Here is a 15,112-nt window from a genome sequence, read left to right on the forward strand (position 1 = left end):
ATAAACACAGTGCGTATACTTTCTACACAATTAGAGGGACACGAAATTAGAAAAAGGAAAAAAATCAGTTGAAGAGAAGGCAAAGCAAGAAAGAAAAATAAGTAACAGACAGTAGTAACAGGATTTAGAGCATTTAAAACAGTGCCTGGCATATTATCATTATATACTTATTAGATAATACAATTATTATAATTATTTTATTATTTATAATAATAATTATTATTATTTCTATTTTGATAAATCTCTGTAGTATTCACGACAGAGAAGGACCCTTTATCAAGGCAAGTTCTACTAGTTCTGATAGTTCCTTGATGCTGACAAGTTGATAATACTAATTAAAAGACAGGCAGTAATCTAGAGGAATTGAAGTTCTATTACTCACAACGTGTATAACCTTAGGCAAGTCACTTTATAATCTGGCCTTAGTTTCCTCATCTGTAAAATGAGGGAGTTGAAGGAGGATGGAGAAGTTCAGATTCAATGGTTCTGTATTTTAAATCCTCCTTAGCCAAAAGAAAGAGGAAATCTGCTGACTCAGGCCAAAAAAAAAAAGGTTCAGAAGTGGTTTGTTTGTGCGAGTGACCATCTCACCACAGGCAGTCACAACAAGTTCTGTCCCCACCAAGTAGGAAACAATGGCTCTTTTAACTCATACCAGAGCCTGGCAAGCTTGGAGGCCACTGAGCAGGGACAAAGCAAAGCCCCCCCTCAGAAGAGACTTGTCAAAGGCACACTTCCTAGCCAGGATGGAATTTAAATTACCCCAAACTTTGGCCCCTTAAAACAACCAGTTTATTCAATTCAGAGATTTCATGGATCACAAATTCAAACAGGTAAGAACAGAAATGGCCTGATTCTGCACCACGATGTGTGGGGCCTCAGCTAAGAACACTAAGCAGCTGGGAGAGACTCCATGGAGGCGGCTGGTATCATCTACAGGCATCTTTACTCCCATGGCTGGTGGTTGATGCTGGCTATTGGCTCAGACCTCAGGTGAAGACACTAACTCAAATCTAAACATGGCCTCTCCGTGTGGCCTGAGCTTCCTCACAGCATGGCGCTTCAAGATAGTTGAACTTCTTACATGGTGACTCAGGCTTCCAAATAAGAGTATCTTAGTAAACAAAGTTGAAGCTATGATGCCTTTCATGCCTTTCGGGGAATTCAGAGGCTCACATAAGGAGCAAGCAGGCTCAGAGCTCTGCATCAAAGCACTGGAGCTGGGCTGCCAGTGTGACACTATCAGACAAACCCACTCCCCTTTCCTCTAATTACATGAAGACTTTTTTTACATGTACCCCTTTCTGCTGAAAGTTTTATTTTGAATTTCTTGAATCCCTACCTGTCATCCCATTGTGATATGGTAATGCCTTCCAGATCTGGGTGTTGCAGCAGGCAACTAGCTCAGTTTCCAAAACATGGTCTGTGTTATGGCTGCTGAGGGAGGAAGGCAGAGAGCCTCTTGGGAAGTTCCCTTGAATTTGGGTCTGTGTGATTCCGTCTGTTCCCAAAGGTGGTTTTATCTAATCCGCCTTGAAACTGCTCTGCTGACCAACTGCTTTATCCCTACAAAATCTGTTGAACTAAAGTACCTCGTTTGCAGCTTTTGAAGATAGGGTCTGCCCTGTCTGAAAGCAGTGTCCTAAGCAAAAGGATATGTGTACAAGGACATTCACCAGAGCATTGTTTAAAACTGTGGATATCAGTAAAAATCCTTCGGCAGAATCATGGGCACATACCTTATATCATAATGCTAGGAATTTGACATGTCACAAAGCCGCTCACTGAGTGGTTTATAAAGTATGATCCCATTCTGGTAAAAATCAATGGTAACAATGATAATGTTAGGATATGCAGGGAGAAAAATTGGAGGAAAATGCACCAAAATGTTAACAATGATTACTTGGGGATGGGGTGAAGTGGGATGGTATTTGGAGAGAGTTCACTGTACCGTGTTTCCAAAATAAGACCTAGCATGATTTTTCAGGATGCTCGTAATATAAAATAAGCCCTACCATATTTCTCTGAAAATAAGACCGGGTCTTATATTAATTTTTGCTCCAGAAGACCCATTAGGGCTTATTTTATATTACGAGCATCCTGAAAAATCATGCTAGGGCTTATTTTCCAGTTAGGTCTTATTTTCGAGGAAACACAGTATGTATTGCTCCTGCAACGTTTCAATTTTATGTATCTTTGTATTGCTTTTGGATCAGAAGTAAGGGAAGAAGGGAGGAAGGAAGGAACAAAAGAAAGAAAAGCAGCATTAGAAACATTTCTCTATTCCTTGGCCCCTAATCTTGATGTTGTACCAACTCTTTAGCCAAGGTGAGGATTTGGTGGTGAGTTGGTTCATGGTCAAATGCTTTTTTCTCAAAACAGAGATACTTTCTTTCTATAGCTGCAGATTTTATCCCACAGCATACAACAGCAGTTTACTGCCTTCATTCATTTGTAATTGTTCTGTTTCTCATCAGGACATGTTGTACCTGTAGGCATTTATATATTATAATACTTGAGGTAACTCATTGCAGTATTTCACCACTGAATTTGACATTTATATATCATTTTCAGTTAAATTGGTAAAAAAAAATCATATTCTTCTATTTTAGTGTGTAATTTTTTTTTAAGTACTCAATATATGAGGGTATTTATTGCAACAGAAAGAATGGAGAATTTAAGTTGCTGAGATTAAAATCTGTCATAGGCTACTCATTCAAAACTGTAGGTTCCTATGGCTCTTTAAATTTTAAAAATGTCTGCACAAATACATCTGGAAATTTTCACACCTAATATTGCTTCAGTTTCCAGGAAGTGTATGTCTTTTTATGTTTAAAGACCCAGACTTAACAAAATTTGGCATATTTTAATAGGGTTTTTTTTTGTGTGTGTTTTTTTTTGTTTTGCAATTTATGTCATGAATTCACTCATTTAACAAACATCTACTATTATCATTAGTATTAAAAATAGTAACCCACATTTAGCAGGTATTTACTACTTACTGGTGGTTAACACCAGCTAACATTTAATTCCCATTTATGACCTGCTGCTCTTTAATTAAATGCCCCCTTTTTTTTGGCTTGGCATTGGGAACGATACAAAATGCACTGGACCCTGACAGTATATAAATAATCCAAATATGGCTCTGTGCTCAAAAGGAAGGTGAGACCGTAGGTTATGCAGTTCCTAGACTGAATAAATGACTTCCCTTCAAGGAAATCAAGGAAGCTTCATGAGAGATTTGCCATTACATTTGAGTCTTTTTTTAAAAAATTTGAGTCTTTAAGCAAAGGATTTGGTCATTTGGAGAAGAGGAGGGACATTCTAGATAAAGGCAGAGCTAGGCATGTGCAGGTCAAGTGCAGGGGCCTGGGTGGAGAATGTGGTACAGGAAGGGGAGACACAGGAAAGATGGCTACAGGGGCAGCTGGCAAGAATGTTCTAGTTATAATGGCCAGTGAATCATTTATCCCAATGCCCTCATTTTACAGAGGAAGGCATTAAGGCCCAAAGGGAAGTCCCCTTAGTTTTCAGTGGTGGGGATGTAATCAGACCTCAAGCTCCCCTGGCTCCCACATTTGAGCTTCCAATTAGGCTGGACAGATCAAGGAGGGCCTAGAATGCCAGGCTAGCACTGGGTGGTCATCTCAATACAGAGGGGAGCCCCTGAAAGTTCTGAGCAGGATGAGAGTAGTAAAGGTGAGGCAGGGGCTAAAATAATTTGAAGGTTTCTAGGCTAAGTGACTTGGAAGTTGGAAATTATGTTTTGGCAACTAATTCCAAATCTCACGGCTTCTGTTAACAGAATGGTATCTACAAAACAATAATGATTAGCGCAGTTCAAAACAATCAGTTCTTCTCAAAGTAATTATTTGACTGAATGTAACTTCTTTTAAAAAGTCATGCCTTTAAAAAAAAAAAAGTCATGCCTTTAGATACAGATTCTGGTTTAAGAGTGCATTAAGGAGGGTGGGAGAAAGTAGGCACTTTTTTTTCTTTTTTACTTTCTCATCCTTTCTTTTTTTAAAATTTATTGGGGTGACAATTGTTAGTGAAATTACATAGATTTCAGGTGTACAATTCTGTAATACATCATCTATAGATCACATTGTGTGTTCACCACCCAGAGTCAGTTCTCCTTTCATCACCATATATTTGGTCCCCCTTACCCTCATCTCCCTCCCCCCACCCCCCTTACCCTCTGGTAACCACTAAACTATTGTCTGTGTCTATGAGTTTTTGTTGGCACTTTCTGTAATGGGAATCAAGTGCTCGATTTGCCTATACTTTTGAGTCTTTGTTTCTGCCTTTAGGGATAGTCTGTCACTTGATTACACACCCCCATATACCTTGTATTTTCCTTACATTTGACAAAGATCAACTATTGACTCTTTTTTTCTTTTTCAGTTCTTTACTAGAGGCTTTAGTTACATTTATATTTAGTTTTAACTTTCCCCAAAAGTAGCATCTCCCAGTACCTCATATGATCGGAACAGTGATCAAGAAAGCAGTTGCCTTTGGCCAGCGACACACAGAGCCTCCCAATGGGGGAGCCTCAGCAGTATGAATCTCATTCCCCTCACCTCTAGAATTGCAGGCCAGAGTCACACCTTACAATCACCTGAGTTCTCAAGGGGAGGCAAAGTGCAGTCAAACTGTCTTGGGTTCCAATCCCAGCTGTGCCACTCATGAGTTGTTCAGGTCTTGGGCAAGTCATTTTACGTTTCTGAAGCTGATTCTCATCTGTAAAACTGAGCTAGCTAATAACTCATCTTGGGTTTGCGCTGGTTGCTAGACAATGGGCCAAGAGAGTTGACCAGGTGCCAGGTAAGCATCATTTTCTACATTAGGCTTTATGAATTGGCTCGCCCACAAACCTCAGGACTGACAAGCTGCTCACAGAACAGCAGCGTTTCTGAGAGGAGTTGTGGATTCCTAAGAAACTAGTGCCCTTATTTTAGATGAGTTCTGCAACTAAAGAAGTAACAAAGCCACTTCACAGTTTACTTCACCAGGGTCAATTAAAAAAAAATAGTTTTAGGTGTACAAAACAATGTAGTAGTTAGACACTTACACCCCTCACAAAGTGATAACTCCCTCCCCCAATCTACTAAGGGGTCAATTGTTTTGAGAGCATTACTAAGCCTTTAAGGAAGACATGTATTTCCATATCTCTGATTTATGTAAAATTATCCACCCTAAAGCAAAAGTCTCTCTCTCCCTCCCTTCCCTGCCACCTCCCCTGGCCTGCTTCCCAGCTGTTCACATTCCCTCCGGGATTGTTAGAAGCTCCACTTGCTCTGCAGGAGCCAGAGGAAAGTAAACAGCTCGGCCTGCCAGGCACCCCACCCACCATTTTATTTTCCTAAATCACTCCTTTAGCTAATATTTCAGGGACAGACACGCGACGCATCTGGCTCCAACCAAATATTTTCAGTCACCGGGATTCCAAGGTAAATATTTGCCAGTTTGATTGCAGTAACATGGGTAGCATGAAACAGGGAGCCATTTACTAACTTTCAATCAGAGCGGGCACGCTGGCTGGGGTGTCGTGGCCCCGCCCCCTTCCCCATGAGCCCCCGCGCAGTCCCGCCCCGCCCCCCCCCGCGGTCCCGCCCCCGCGCTTCCGGCCTCTGTGTTTTGTGTCGTGTGCTTGGGGTCTGAGCCTTTCTGAGGCTGATCCAGGTGAAGCCCAGGAAGGAGAAGACACGGGGCATGACTGAGTTGTTCCCTTCCCAGAAATCATTTCTTTTTCAACAGGTGTTGCCTTTCCTTACGTCCTGTGACTTGCCATAAGCGTTGGCTGTGGCCATTTGGAGGTGTGGAGACATACCAGACAAGGGTTAGCAAGTCTCCCAGGAGGACTCCTGGTGCCAGGCGTGTTTTGAAGTGGAAGAGCCAGGGAGATGCCTCCTAAGACCTGTTTCTATTACTTAAATTGCTACCTAAGAGATTCATAACGTTGGCCCAAGATTTTGAACTGCATGCAGTGAAGAAACGGCTCTGGGCTTTGTGTCTTAAGTCACTTGCACTTCAGTTAGAATGAATATATTAAGCCTTTCTCTTAGAGGCACATTTCATGTAGGAAGAATATTAAAGGGGGATGAGGATATAGGAAATGGAGGGGGGAGGTAGGGTGGGTGTGTGTTAGAAGCAAACTTCCTACTTCATTCTATGGCAGGGTTTCTTAACCTTTGGGGTTCCTTTTGAGACTCTACAGAAACAAAGGACTCTTTATTTCTCCAGGGAAAGATTTGTGGACACAGTATTCTGTCTATAATCTGAGGAGATTCATGGATTCCCCAGAACCCATCTACAGACTCCCCATGAGGGATCCATGGACCCCTGAATGGAAGAGGTTGGGTTTTAGGTGCAGCATGCCCTGTTGCAGGACCAGGACATTCCTCGTCTTACTCGGGCAGGACTAGGGTGAGGAGAGTGGGGCACTCACCTTGGGCACAAACTGTAAGGGGTCATCACAAAGTTTAGGAATCAAGATAAATAATGGTTTAATGCAATATTTTAAACAATCAAATCTGCAAACTATGGCTGTGGCTTGTTACCTCTTTTTGTAAACAAAACTTTATTCAAACCAGGCCTAGGATTAGGATGAGATGGATGAAGCAGGGTTGCACAAGTGCAGGATCCCATTCTGTCTTGATTTAAAATTTAGGTATTTTGTTCATCATGAATTTTTTATTTTTAAAATAGTGCATGAAGATATTGTTTTGATTACTGAGTCTTTTGAACTCCCCCCTTTAATTTTGCGGTGGACATTAGTACCTCGTTTGCCTTACCCTATCCCCAGCCCTGCTTGTGTCCTGGATGCTGTTCAACTGAAAAAACAAATGTAAGTGATCATTTGCTGTGTGTGAGGCCCTGAGCTCCCACATTTCCAGACAGCAAAGGTAGTGGGAAAAACTGATCTGTCAGGAGCATGGCAGTCTAGTCTTGGCTGTGCCGTGTCCTGCTGGATGACCTTGGCCTGGCCATTTAACTTTTCTGAGCCTCTTTTTACCTGCAGAATGAGAGTGTGAGAGTATGTACTTTTCCAGTTCTGACAATCTATGGTTCTGTGACTTTGAAAGAGGCAACTAAGCTATATTGTTCCCTGGTGCATACCCAAGCCCTCAGTGCATACCCAATTCTACATCCCAGCCTTCTAAGGATTTCCTTGATTTGCCTCCTTGGTGGAAGGGCTTTGCATATGACAGCCTACCATCTGTCTTACGGTGAAGGCCCTAACCCTCAAATATCTCCTGAGCTGGAATACTTATTGCTAGAATCAAAGATTTTGAGAACTGATAAGAGTAAAATGCATAGAGATGATTTTGTTTTAAGGAAAATGAGGCTCAAACAGGTGAAGTCAGTTGACCAAGGTGGCACAGTGCCAGATTTAGAATGAAAACCCCAGTCTCTGACTGCCATCCAGTTTTTTTCTGTCACACCATGATGAGATATGATGCTTGCCTTCCTATTTCCCAGTAGAGAATTTCTTAGAAGTACTTTGAATTCTCTCTTATAATGGTCTATCAAACTCCTGTTTTGCTAGCATTCTCATTATGATGCTGGTCCCCAAATAACTCTGGAATTCACTTAGTTTTGAGGGGTTGCGGTCCAAAATTCTTGGTCAGCATCTTACCCTCAAGGCTTTCTCTCTCCCAACCTCATCTTGGATGATTTAATTTCTCTGGAGATATTTTTTTAAACTGTGTGGACCTTGAGAAGGAATATATCTGCCAAGAAGGACTCCTCATAGTTAATAGGTCACAAATTCATAACTAAACTCTAGCAGCCATTGCCAACAGCGGCCTCTCACTTTGTACTTCAGGGATAAGACACACACTGAGCTGCCAGCCTCCTGCACTGTGCTCCTGTCTGAGTCAACTCTTATGAAGGAGTTCCTGGTATCATCCTTTGACAAGTGGGCTGAGACCTGCCGCATCCAATCTATGCAGTCATCCTCTCATTTGCATCTATATTGACCAATCAATGGCTCCATTACAACCAATTAGAATCATGAAGGCAATCAAATCAGTGATATTTGGACCAATGAGACTGCAAATTTGGATCCCTCATTTGCATAAAAATGGACCAATCAGGAACCAGGGCAGAAACTTTGTCTATAAAAAGTAGCCTTCCCTTTTAGGGGATGGAGGGTAGCATACTTTTGGTTTCAACCGGAGGCTAAGTTTCCCCGGTTTGCAAACTGTTCTCTTGAAGAAAGTTTCACCTCTTTCCGCACCCCTGATTTGGGGCTTTTGTTAGTATTATATTGGTGGCAAGGAACTCTCCTTGACAACTGCTACAAGGTACATAATCTTAGAAAGCTCATTTCCTCCTTGTTTCTTTTGAAAGGTATTTTTAAACGTGAAGAGAATAAATGATGCATAACTATTCTATGAGGTAGGTACTGTTATTTTTCCTATTTTACTGATGAAGAAACTGAGGAACAAAAAGTCTAACTTGCCCATGGTCTCTCAGCTAGTATCAGAACCAGGATTCAAATCCAAGCATCTGGACGGTGACTCCAGGGTCTGTGCTTTTAACCAGCACACTGGCCTCATTTGTAGGTCATTTCTCCTTAGCTTGAATAATTCCAGTAATGGGGAGCTGTCTCAGGAGATCCCTGTTCTATTGGTGGGCAACTTCATCAATTAGAATGTTTGCCTTTTATTTGTTGATATAGGCCATAGACAGTTGTCCAAAAATGGTTTTTTATTATCTAAATAAGAAGTAAGGTTTAAAAAAAAAGCAGAGTGAAGAACACAAAGAATAAATCTCTCAATCTGCCCTGTCTCCATCAAACATTCCTGACCCACTTCCAGTTCTGTGGGTTTCCTGAAAAGACACAAAGTTCCCTCTTTCAGTTTTGTCTTTTGAAAGTAAAATCACCACCTATGTGTTTATGCCTTGTTCCAGGAAAAATTTAAGGTGGCCCACATGTATTATAAAATGTGATTAAGAAGCATAAATTAAAAGTATATGAACATGATCCGGCAATTTTACCTTTAGGTATTTGTCTTTCAGAAATAATTACAGTAGTTTACAAGGATAAATATTCAAGGGTTTTTATTGTATCATTTTTGTAATTGTACAAAAAAGTGTAGGCAATTTGTACATCAATATGGAAATGGCTAAATAAATAATGGTGTAACTTTATTTTGAAATGCTCTATAACTGTTAAAAGGTAACTTTATGTACTAACATGGAAAGAAAACAACACAGTATGGAATTTAAAAAATAATTTTTAAAAATAATTTTACCTGGTGTGCATTGAAAAAGGTTTGGAAGCATATACTCCAAATTACTAACAACGGTTACCCCTGTGGGTGGAAGTGATGATAGGAAAGGGTGAGAGAACTTTCAGTAAGTAAGGATCACCCTATTACATTTTAAGCTCAAAAGGCATGGGTTTTATGAGCACGATGGCTCAGATCCAACACTTTCTTAATGTTCAACTGATGTTTGTTGAATTGATTAGGAAGCTGGATCATATCTTCACTATGTATTGGTAATTTAAAGTTTATTGCTGGTCAAGTAGATAATCATCTTTAAAAAAAGCTATTCCAAATCAGCCTCCGTCTAAAAAGGAGCAAAGTTGATTCTCTGCTCTTCAGACTACTTTTAACTGTTTTGAATGCATGCGTATTAAGATAAAGTCCTTATTTGCTCTGGAGAAAATCATTATTGACATTTTAAAAGTTGGTGCTCAATGACATTATATCACCTCTATTGTCATCCCAGTGGAGGTACAACAGTTTTTTTTAAAAAATAAGCACATTTTTTTTCTTATTTCAAAAGTTCATTGAAGAAATGTGGAAAAGAAGAGCGCAAAGAAGAAAAGAACCTGTAATCCCACACTAAAGAACCTTTAAATGTACTTTTTTCATCTGTTTCCTATGTACGGCACGGTATTTAGATTTTTGGGGGGGGTACATTGGGAAACAGTGTGTTTTTCCAGGACCCATCAGCTGCATGTCAAGTCGTTTTTTCAATCTAGTTGTGGGGGTGCAGCTCACTGACTCACGTGGTACTCAAACCAGCGACCTTGGTGTTATGAGCACCGCGCTCTAGTCACTGAGACAACTGGCCGCCCTTTTTAGTAGATTTTAAACTTTTGACAAATATACATAACATGACAAAATTGATCATTTTAACCATTTTCTCCTTTTAAATTGAGGTAAAATTGGTATATAACATTATATTAGTTTCAGGTGTACCACATAATTCAATCTTTATATATACTGTGCAGTGATCACCACAATATGTCTAGTTATCATCTGTCATCATACAATTGACCCCCTTCACCCATTTCTCCCACCCCTTCACCCCATTACCATCTAATAACCAACAATCTGTTCTCTGTCTCTGTGAATTTTTTTTGTTTGTTCTTTTGTTTTTCAGATTCTACATGTAAGTGAAATCATATGCTATTTGTCTTTCTCTGACTTATTTCACTTAGCATAATACTCTCAAAGTCCATCCATGTTGTTGCAAATGGCAAAATTTCCTTTTTTAGGGTTGAGTTATTCCCTTCTGTGTGTGTGTGTGTGTGTGTGTGTGTGTGTGTGTGTGAGCGTGTGTACGTACCACATCTTCTTTATCCATTCATCCATCGATGGACATTTAGGTTGTTTCCATATCTTGGCTATTGTAAATAGTGCTGGAATGAGCATAGAGGTGCATACATCTTTTTACTTAGTATTTTCATTTTCTTTGGATAAATACCCAGAAGTGGAATTGTTGGGTCACAAGGTAGTTCTATCTTTAATTTTTTGAGGAACCTCCGTACTGTTTTCCATAGTGGCTGCACCAACAGTGTACAAGGGTTCCCTTTTCTCCACATCCTCTCCAACACTTATTTATTGACTTTTTAATAATAGCCATTCTAACAGTTGTAGGGTGATATCTCATTGTGGTTTTGATTTGCATTTCCCTGATAATTAGTGATGTTGAACATCATTTTAAGTGCCTGTTAGCCATCTGTATGTCTTTTTTGGGAAAATGTCTATTTAGATCTTCTGCCCAATTTTAATCAGATTTATTTTCTATTGAGTTGTTTGAATTCTTCATATATTTTGGATATTAACTTCTTATCAAATACATGATTTGCAAATGCTTTCTCCCATTTGGTATGCTGCTTTTTCATTTTGTTGATGTTTCCTTTGCTGTGCAGAAGCTTTGTCGTTTGATGTAGTCCCACTTGTTTATTTCTGTTTTTGTTGCCTTTGCTTTTGGAGTCAGTTTTAAAAAATTCAATACCAAGACCGATGTTAGGGAGCTTACTGTCTATGTTTTCTTCTAGGAATTTTATGGTTTCAGATTTTACATTCAAGTCTTAAATCCTTTTTGCATTAATTTTTGTGTATGTGTATGATGTAAGACAGTGGTCTAGTTTCATTCTTTTTCATGTGGCTGTGCATTTTTCCCCAGCATCATTTATTGAAGAGACTTTTCCCCCCATTGTATATTCTTGGCTCTTTAGTCATAAATTGCTTGACCGTATATGTGTGAATTTATTTCTGGGCTCTCTATTCTGTTCCATTAATCTATGTGTCTTTTTATGCCAATACCATACCATTTTGATTACTATTGCTTCAATATAGTGTGAAATCAGGGAGCATGATAGCTTCAGCTTTGTTCTTTTTTCTCAAGATTGCTTTGGCTATTTGGGTTCTTTTGTGGTTCCATACACATTTTAGAATCATTTGTTCTATTTCTGTAAAAAATGCCATTAAAATTGGTTAGGGATTGCATTGAATCTGTAGATTACTTTGGACAGTATGGATATTTTAATTTTAATTTTTTTTTAAATTAGTGAATTTATTTTTCAACTATAGTTGACATACAATATTATATTAGTTTCAGGTGTATAATGTAGTGATTAGATATTTATATAACTTATAAAGTGACTGCCTCAGTCAATGTTAATTCTTTTTAATTAATATTGTTAACATTTTAACAATGTTAATTCACCATTTGTTGAAAAGGCTTTCCTTTCTCCATGCGTAGCGCTTTTTTGAAGCTAGATTTACTCGGGCTAGAACCCAGGCTCCTTCTCTGGGCTATCCTTACCCTCACTGGCATGTGCTCAAGGGATTGTAAAGTTATTTGACTGGGAACAAAGGGAATACACAACGAACTGGAACCTAGTGCAGGAGCATGGTGGCCCAGCAGAACCTAGTGAAAATGATTGTTGAATATTGACTATAAAATGCTTGCTGGAACCTCGGCTAAACTAGTTTCATTTGTCATGAAATGCAGATGATGAAAAGAAGACCTACTTCCTTTGTTTGCCAAACAATAGTATAAATGCTGGAATATTATTGTGGCTGGTGGACTTTATTGTGGTTAATGTTTATGGGGAGAGTACTGTGTGCTGCTGTGTTAAGTACTTCACATGTATCATCTCATTTAATACAGCCATGCCTCGTTTTATTGTGCTTCACTTTATTGCACTTCATAGATGTTGTGTTTCTTACAAATCGAAGGCAAGGCCCTCCATCAGCAAAAAGATTACGTACAACTTGCTGTATTGCAATACTCACCTTATTGCGGTGATCTGGAACTAAGCCCTCAATATTTCCAAAATACACCTGTACTCAAAACAGTCTTATGAAGTGGGTACTATCATTTTCACCATTTTACTGTGTCTAGGCTTCTTCTGTTGTCTGTATATCTATCTTGCAGAACTGTTGTGAGGATTAAATGAGACTAGGGAACATATGGGGCCTAGCCACGGACATGCACATGATAGAAGCTTAACAGTAATTCCTTTTCTTCAGTCCAGGAAGTGATTTCAATAAGCACAAACCACTTTATATGAGGATTCTGCTTGGTTTCTAACAGTCTTGAATTTCCTGATACTTCCCCTTCAAGGTGAATTATAATGATTATACCTGTCACATAGGAAAGTCTGATACTATTTATTTATGAGACTGGAATACCTTGTAACCAGCTACTTGCAAGGCCAAAGCCAAGAGACTGTTTATTATCAGACACTGGAAGACTTCTACGGTCACTCATTTAGGAAGTGAACAAGTACCAGCAACCCTGGAAACAGCAGTCTGTGTATTTTGGTCTAATATGTTTGCGATGTTTTAATACTCCATTGTTTGGGTTGATAAAAATGCCATTTCCCTTAACCCATTTTCATTATACTATATTTGCGCACCACCTTTATTGACATTTTTTAAAAAAAATAACGATTACAGTGAAGATGTACAACCAACTGCCTGAATCCAAACTAGAAGAGGCAAGCAGGGCTTAACTTAGTTAATACATTAGTATAGTCTTTGGTGGTTGCTCTTATTCTGGGTCACATTTTCTGCATATTATTTATACGCTCATTGAATGGATTCAGGCCACACATTTCCTCTTTGGCTGCAGCTAATAAATTAACTGGCAGTGGGATCAAGTCCTGGTCCTCAGTGGCAGCTGGGCCCTTCCTCTCTTGGAGCCTTTCTACAATCCCTTCATTTATTGCTAATTGACTTCCTAATTCCCCACAGCAGCTGTTGTAACCCTTTCCCACTTTCTTCCATCCCTTTAATTTTCTCCCTGCTTTCCACACTCCGAGCAGCAGGTGATCAGGCATCTGTGATCAGTTCTCTTTCCCATCTCTTCTGGGACGGCAATTTCTGTCAAATGAAAACATTACGGTGTGTCTTCATCCACCTTATTCAGGGGATCTGACACTGTGAGATTTCTGGATCTTCCCCAAAGTCGAAACGACCATGAAAGATAAACATTTTGAATAGATTCAGGACATCAAGGCAACCACAACAGCGCAACTGAAGACACTCATGAAAGAGGACATCCAGAACTGCTTCAGAAAGTGGCAAGAATGGTGGGATGTGTTCGAAGCGAGGGGGTGTATTTTGAGGGGGATTAACACAATGTGTCTTTTACTGAGATTTTTTAAAAAATTTAAACAGTCATCGTAGTTTTTGATCACACCTTGTATTTCTGATTATTTCTTTAGTAAAAATTTCTGAATGGAAGTTTCTCAATGCATATTTTAAGTATTTAGGTACCTTTTTGTTTTTTGCAAAATATAAACATTTTGGGAGAGTAGCCTCCTATTATCACTTCAATTTTAATCCCCATTCACTAAATTCCAAGCAGTCCTGCCCCTTCCAACCATCACTGAATTGACTCGGTAAAGGTTAAGGTCAACATCAGTCACTATCCACAAGCCTTCTCAGGCCTTATTCTGCCTAATCTCTTCGCAGCAACTACCACTTTCTTTCTCTTTTAAAAATGTTTTTTCCTTCTGTTTACCTGAGTCATTCTGCTTCTCTGGTAACACATTTTCAGGCCCTTGCTTGGTTCCTTGTCTTCTGCCTGATCTTTCCCTTATTTTCTACTCTACTCTACTCCCTTAATTTCTACTCCAGATTTTCAACTATTGAATTAATGGCAATGCCACACAGATCTCAGCATAAATCTGACCTGATTTGGGGTCTGCTGGCCTCTGCAGCTTCACATCTCACCATTCTTCTCTGACTGTTTCTCCCTCTCCCTACTCTTTATGCGTTAGTCGTTCTGAACTACTTGTGTTTTCTGTGCCTTTGGTCATGCAATGCTCTGTACTTGGAATTCCCTCCTGCCCTTCTTCACTTGATAAGCTTTACTTACCCTTCAAGATTCACCTCTTCTGGGAAGTTCCATGACAACCCTCTACTCCCACTCTTCTGCCTCTTTGTCCCTCAGCCTGGCTGGGTAGGGTGACCCTCCTCTATGCTCTCATGTTCATGCTTCTCTCCTTGTGCTGTGTGGTAGTGGTTTGTCTCCTCCTCTAGGCTGTGAGCTCCTGGAGGGCAGGAATTGTGACTTTGAAGATTATATCCCCAGAGTGTAGCATGGTGCTTGTCGTCTCATGGAGACTTGCCATGTACATTTTCCATCCCTCGGTCAAATCATACTCTGATCTTTCTCTGGGAACCTGTTCACTGCCTTCCTCTTGAGCCATAGGTTTGGGTGGAACTGACCAATCCCACCCTAATCCTGCAAGGGTAGGTCCTTACTAGCCATATTACTCGATTACAGGAAATGATATGAAGGAAGAAGAGGAGGAGGAGGAAGAGGAGGAGGAAGAGGAGGAGAA

The sequence above is a fragment of the Rhinolophus hipposideros genome (genome assembly GCF_964194185.1).
Source record: "Rhinolophus hipposideros genome assembly, chromosome: 8".
NCBI lineage: Eukaryota > Metazoa > Chordata > Mammalia > Chiroptera > Rhinolophidae > Rhinolophus > Rhinolophus hipposideros.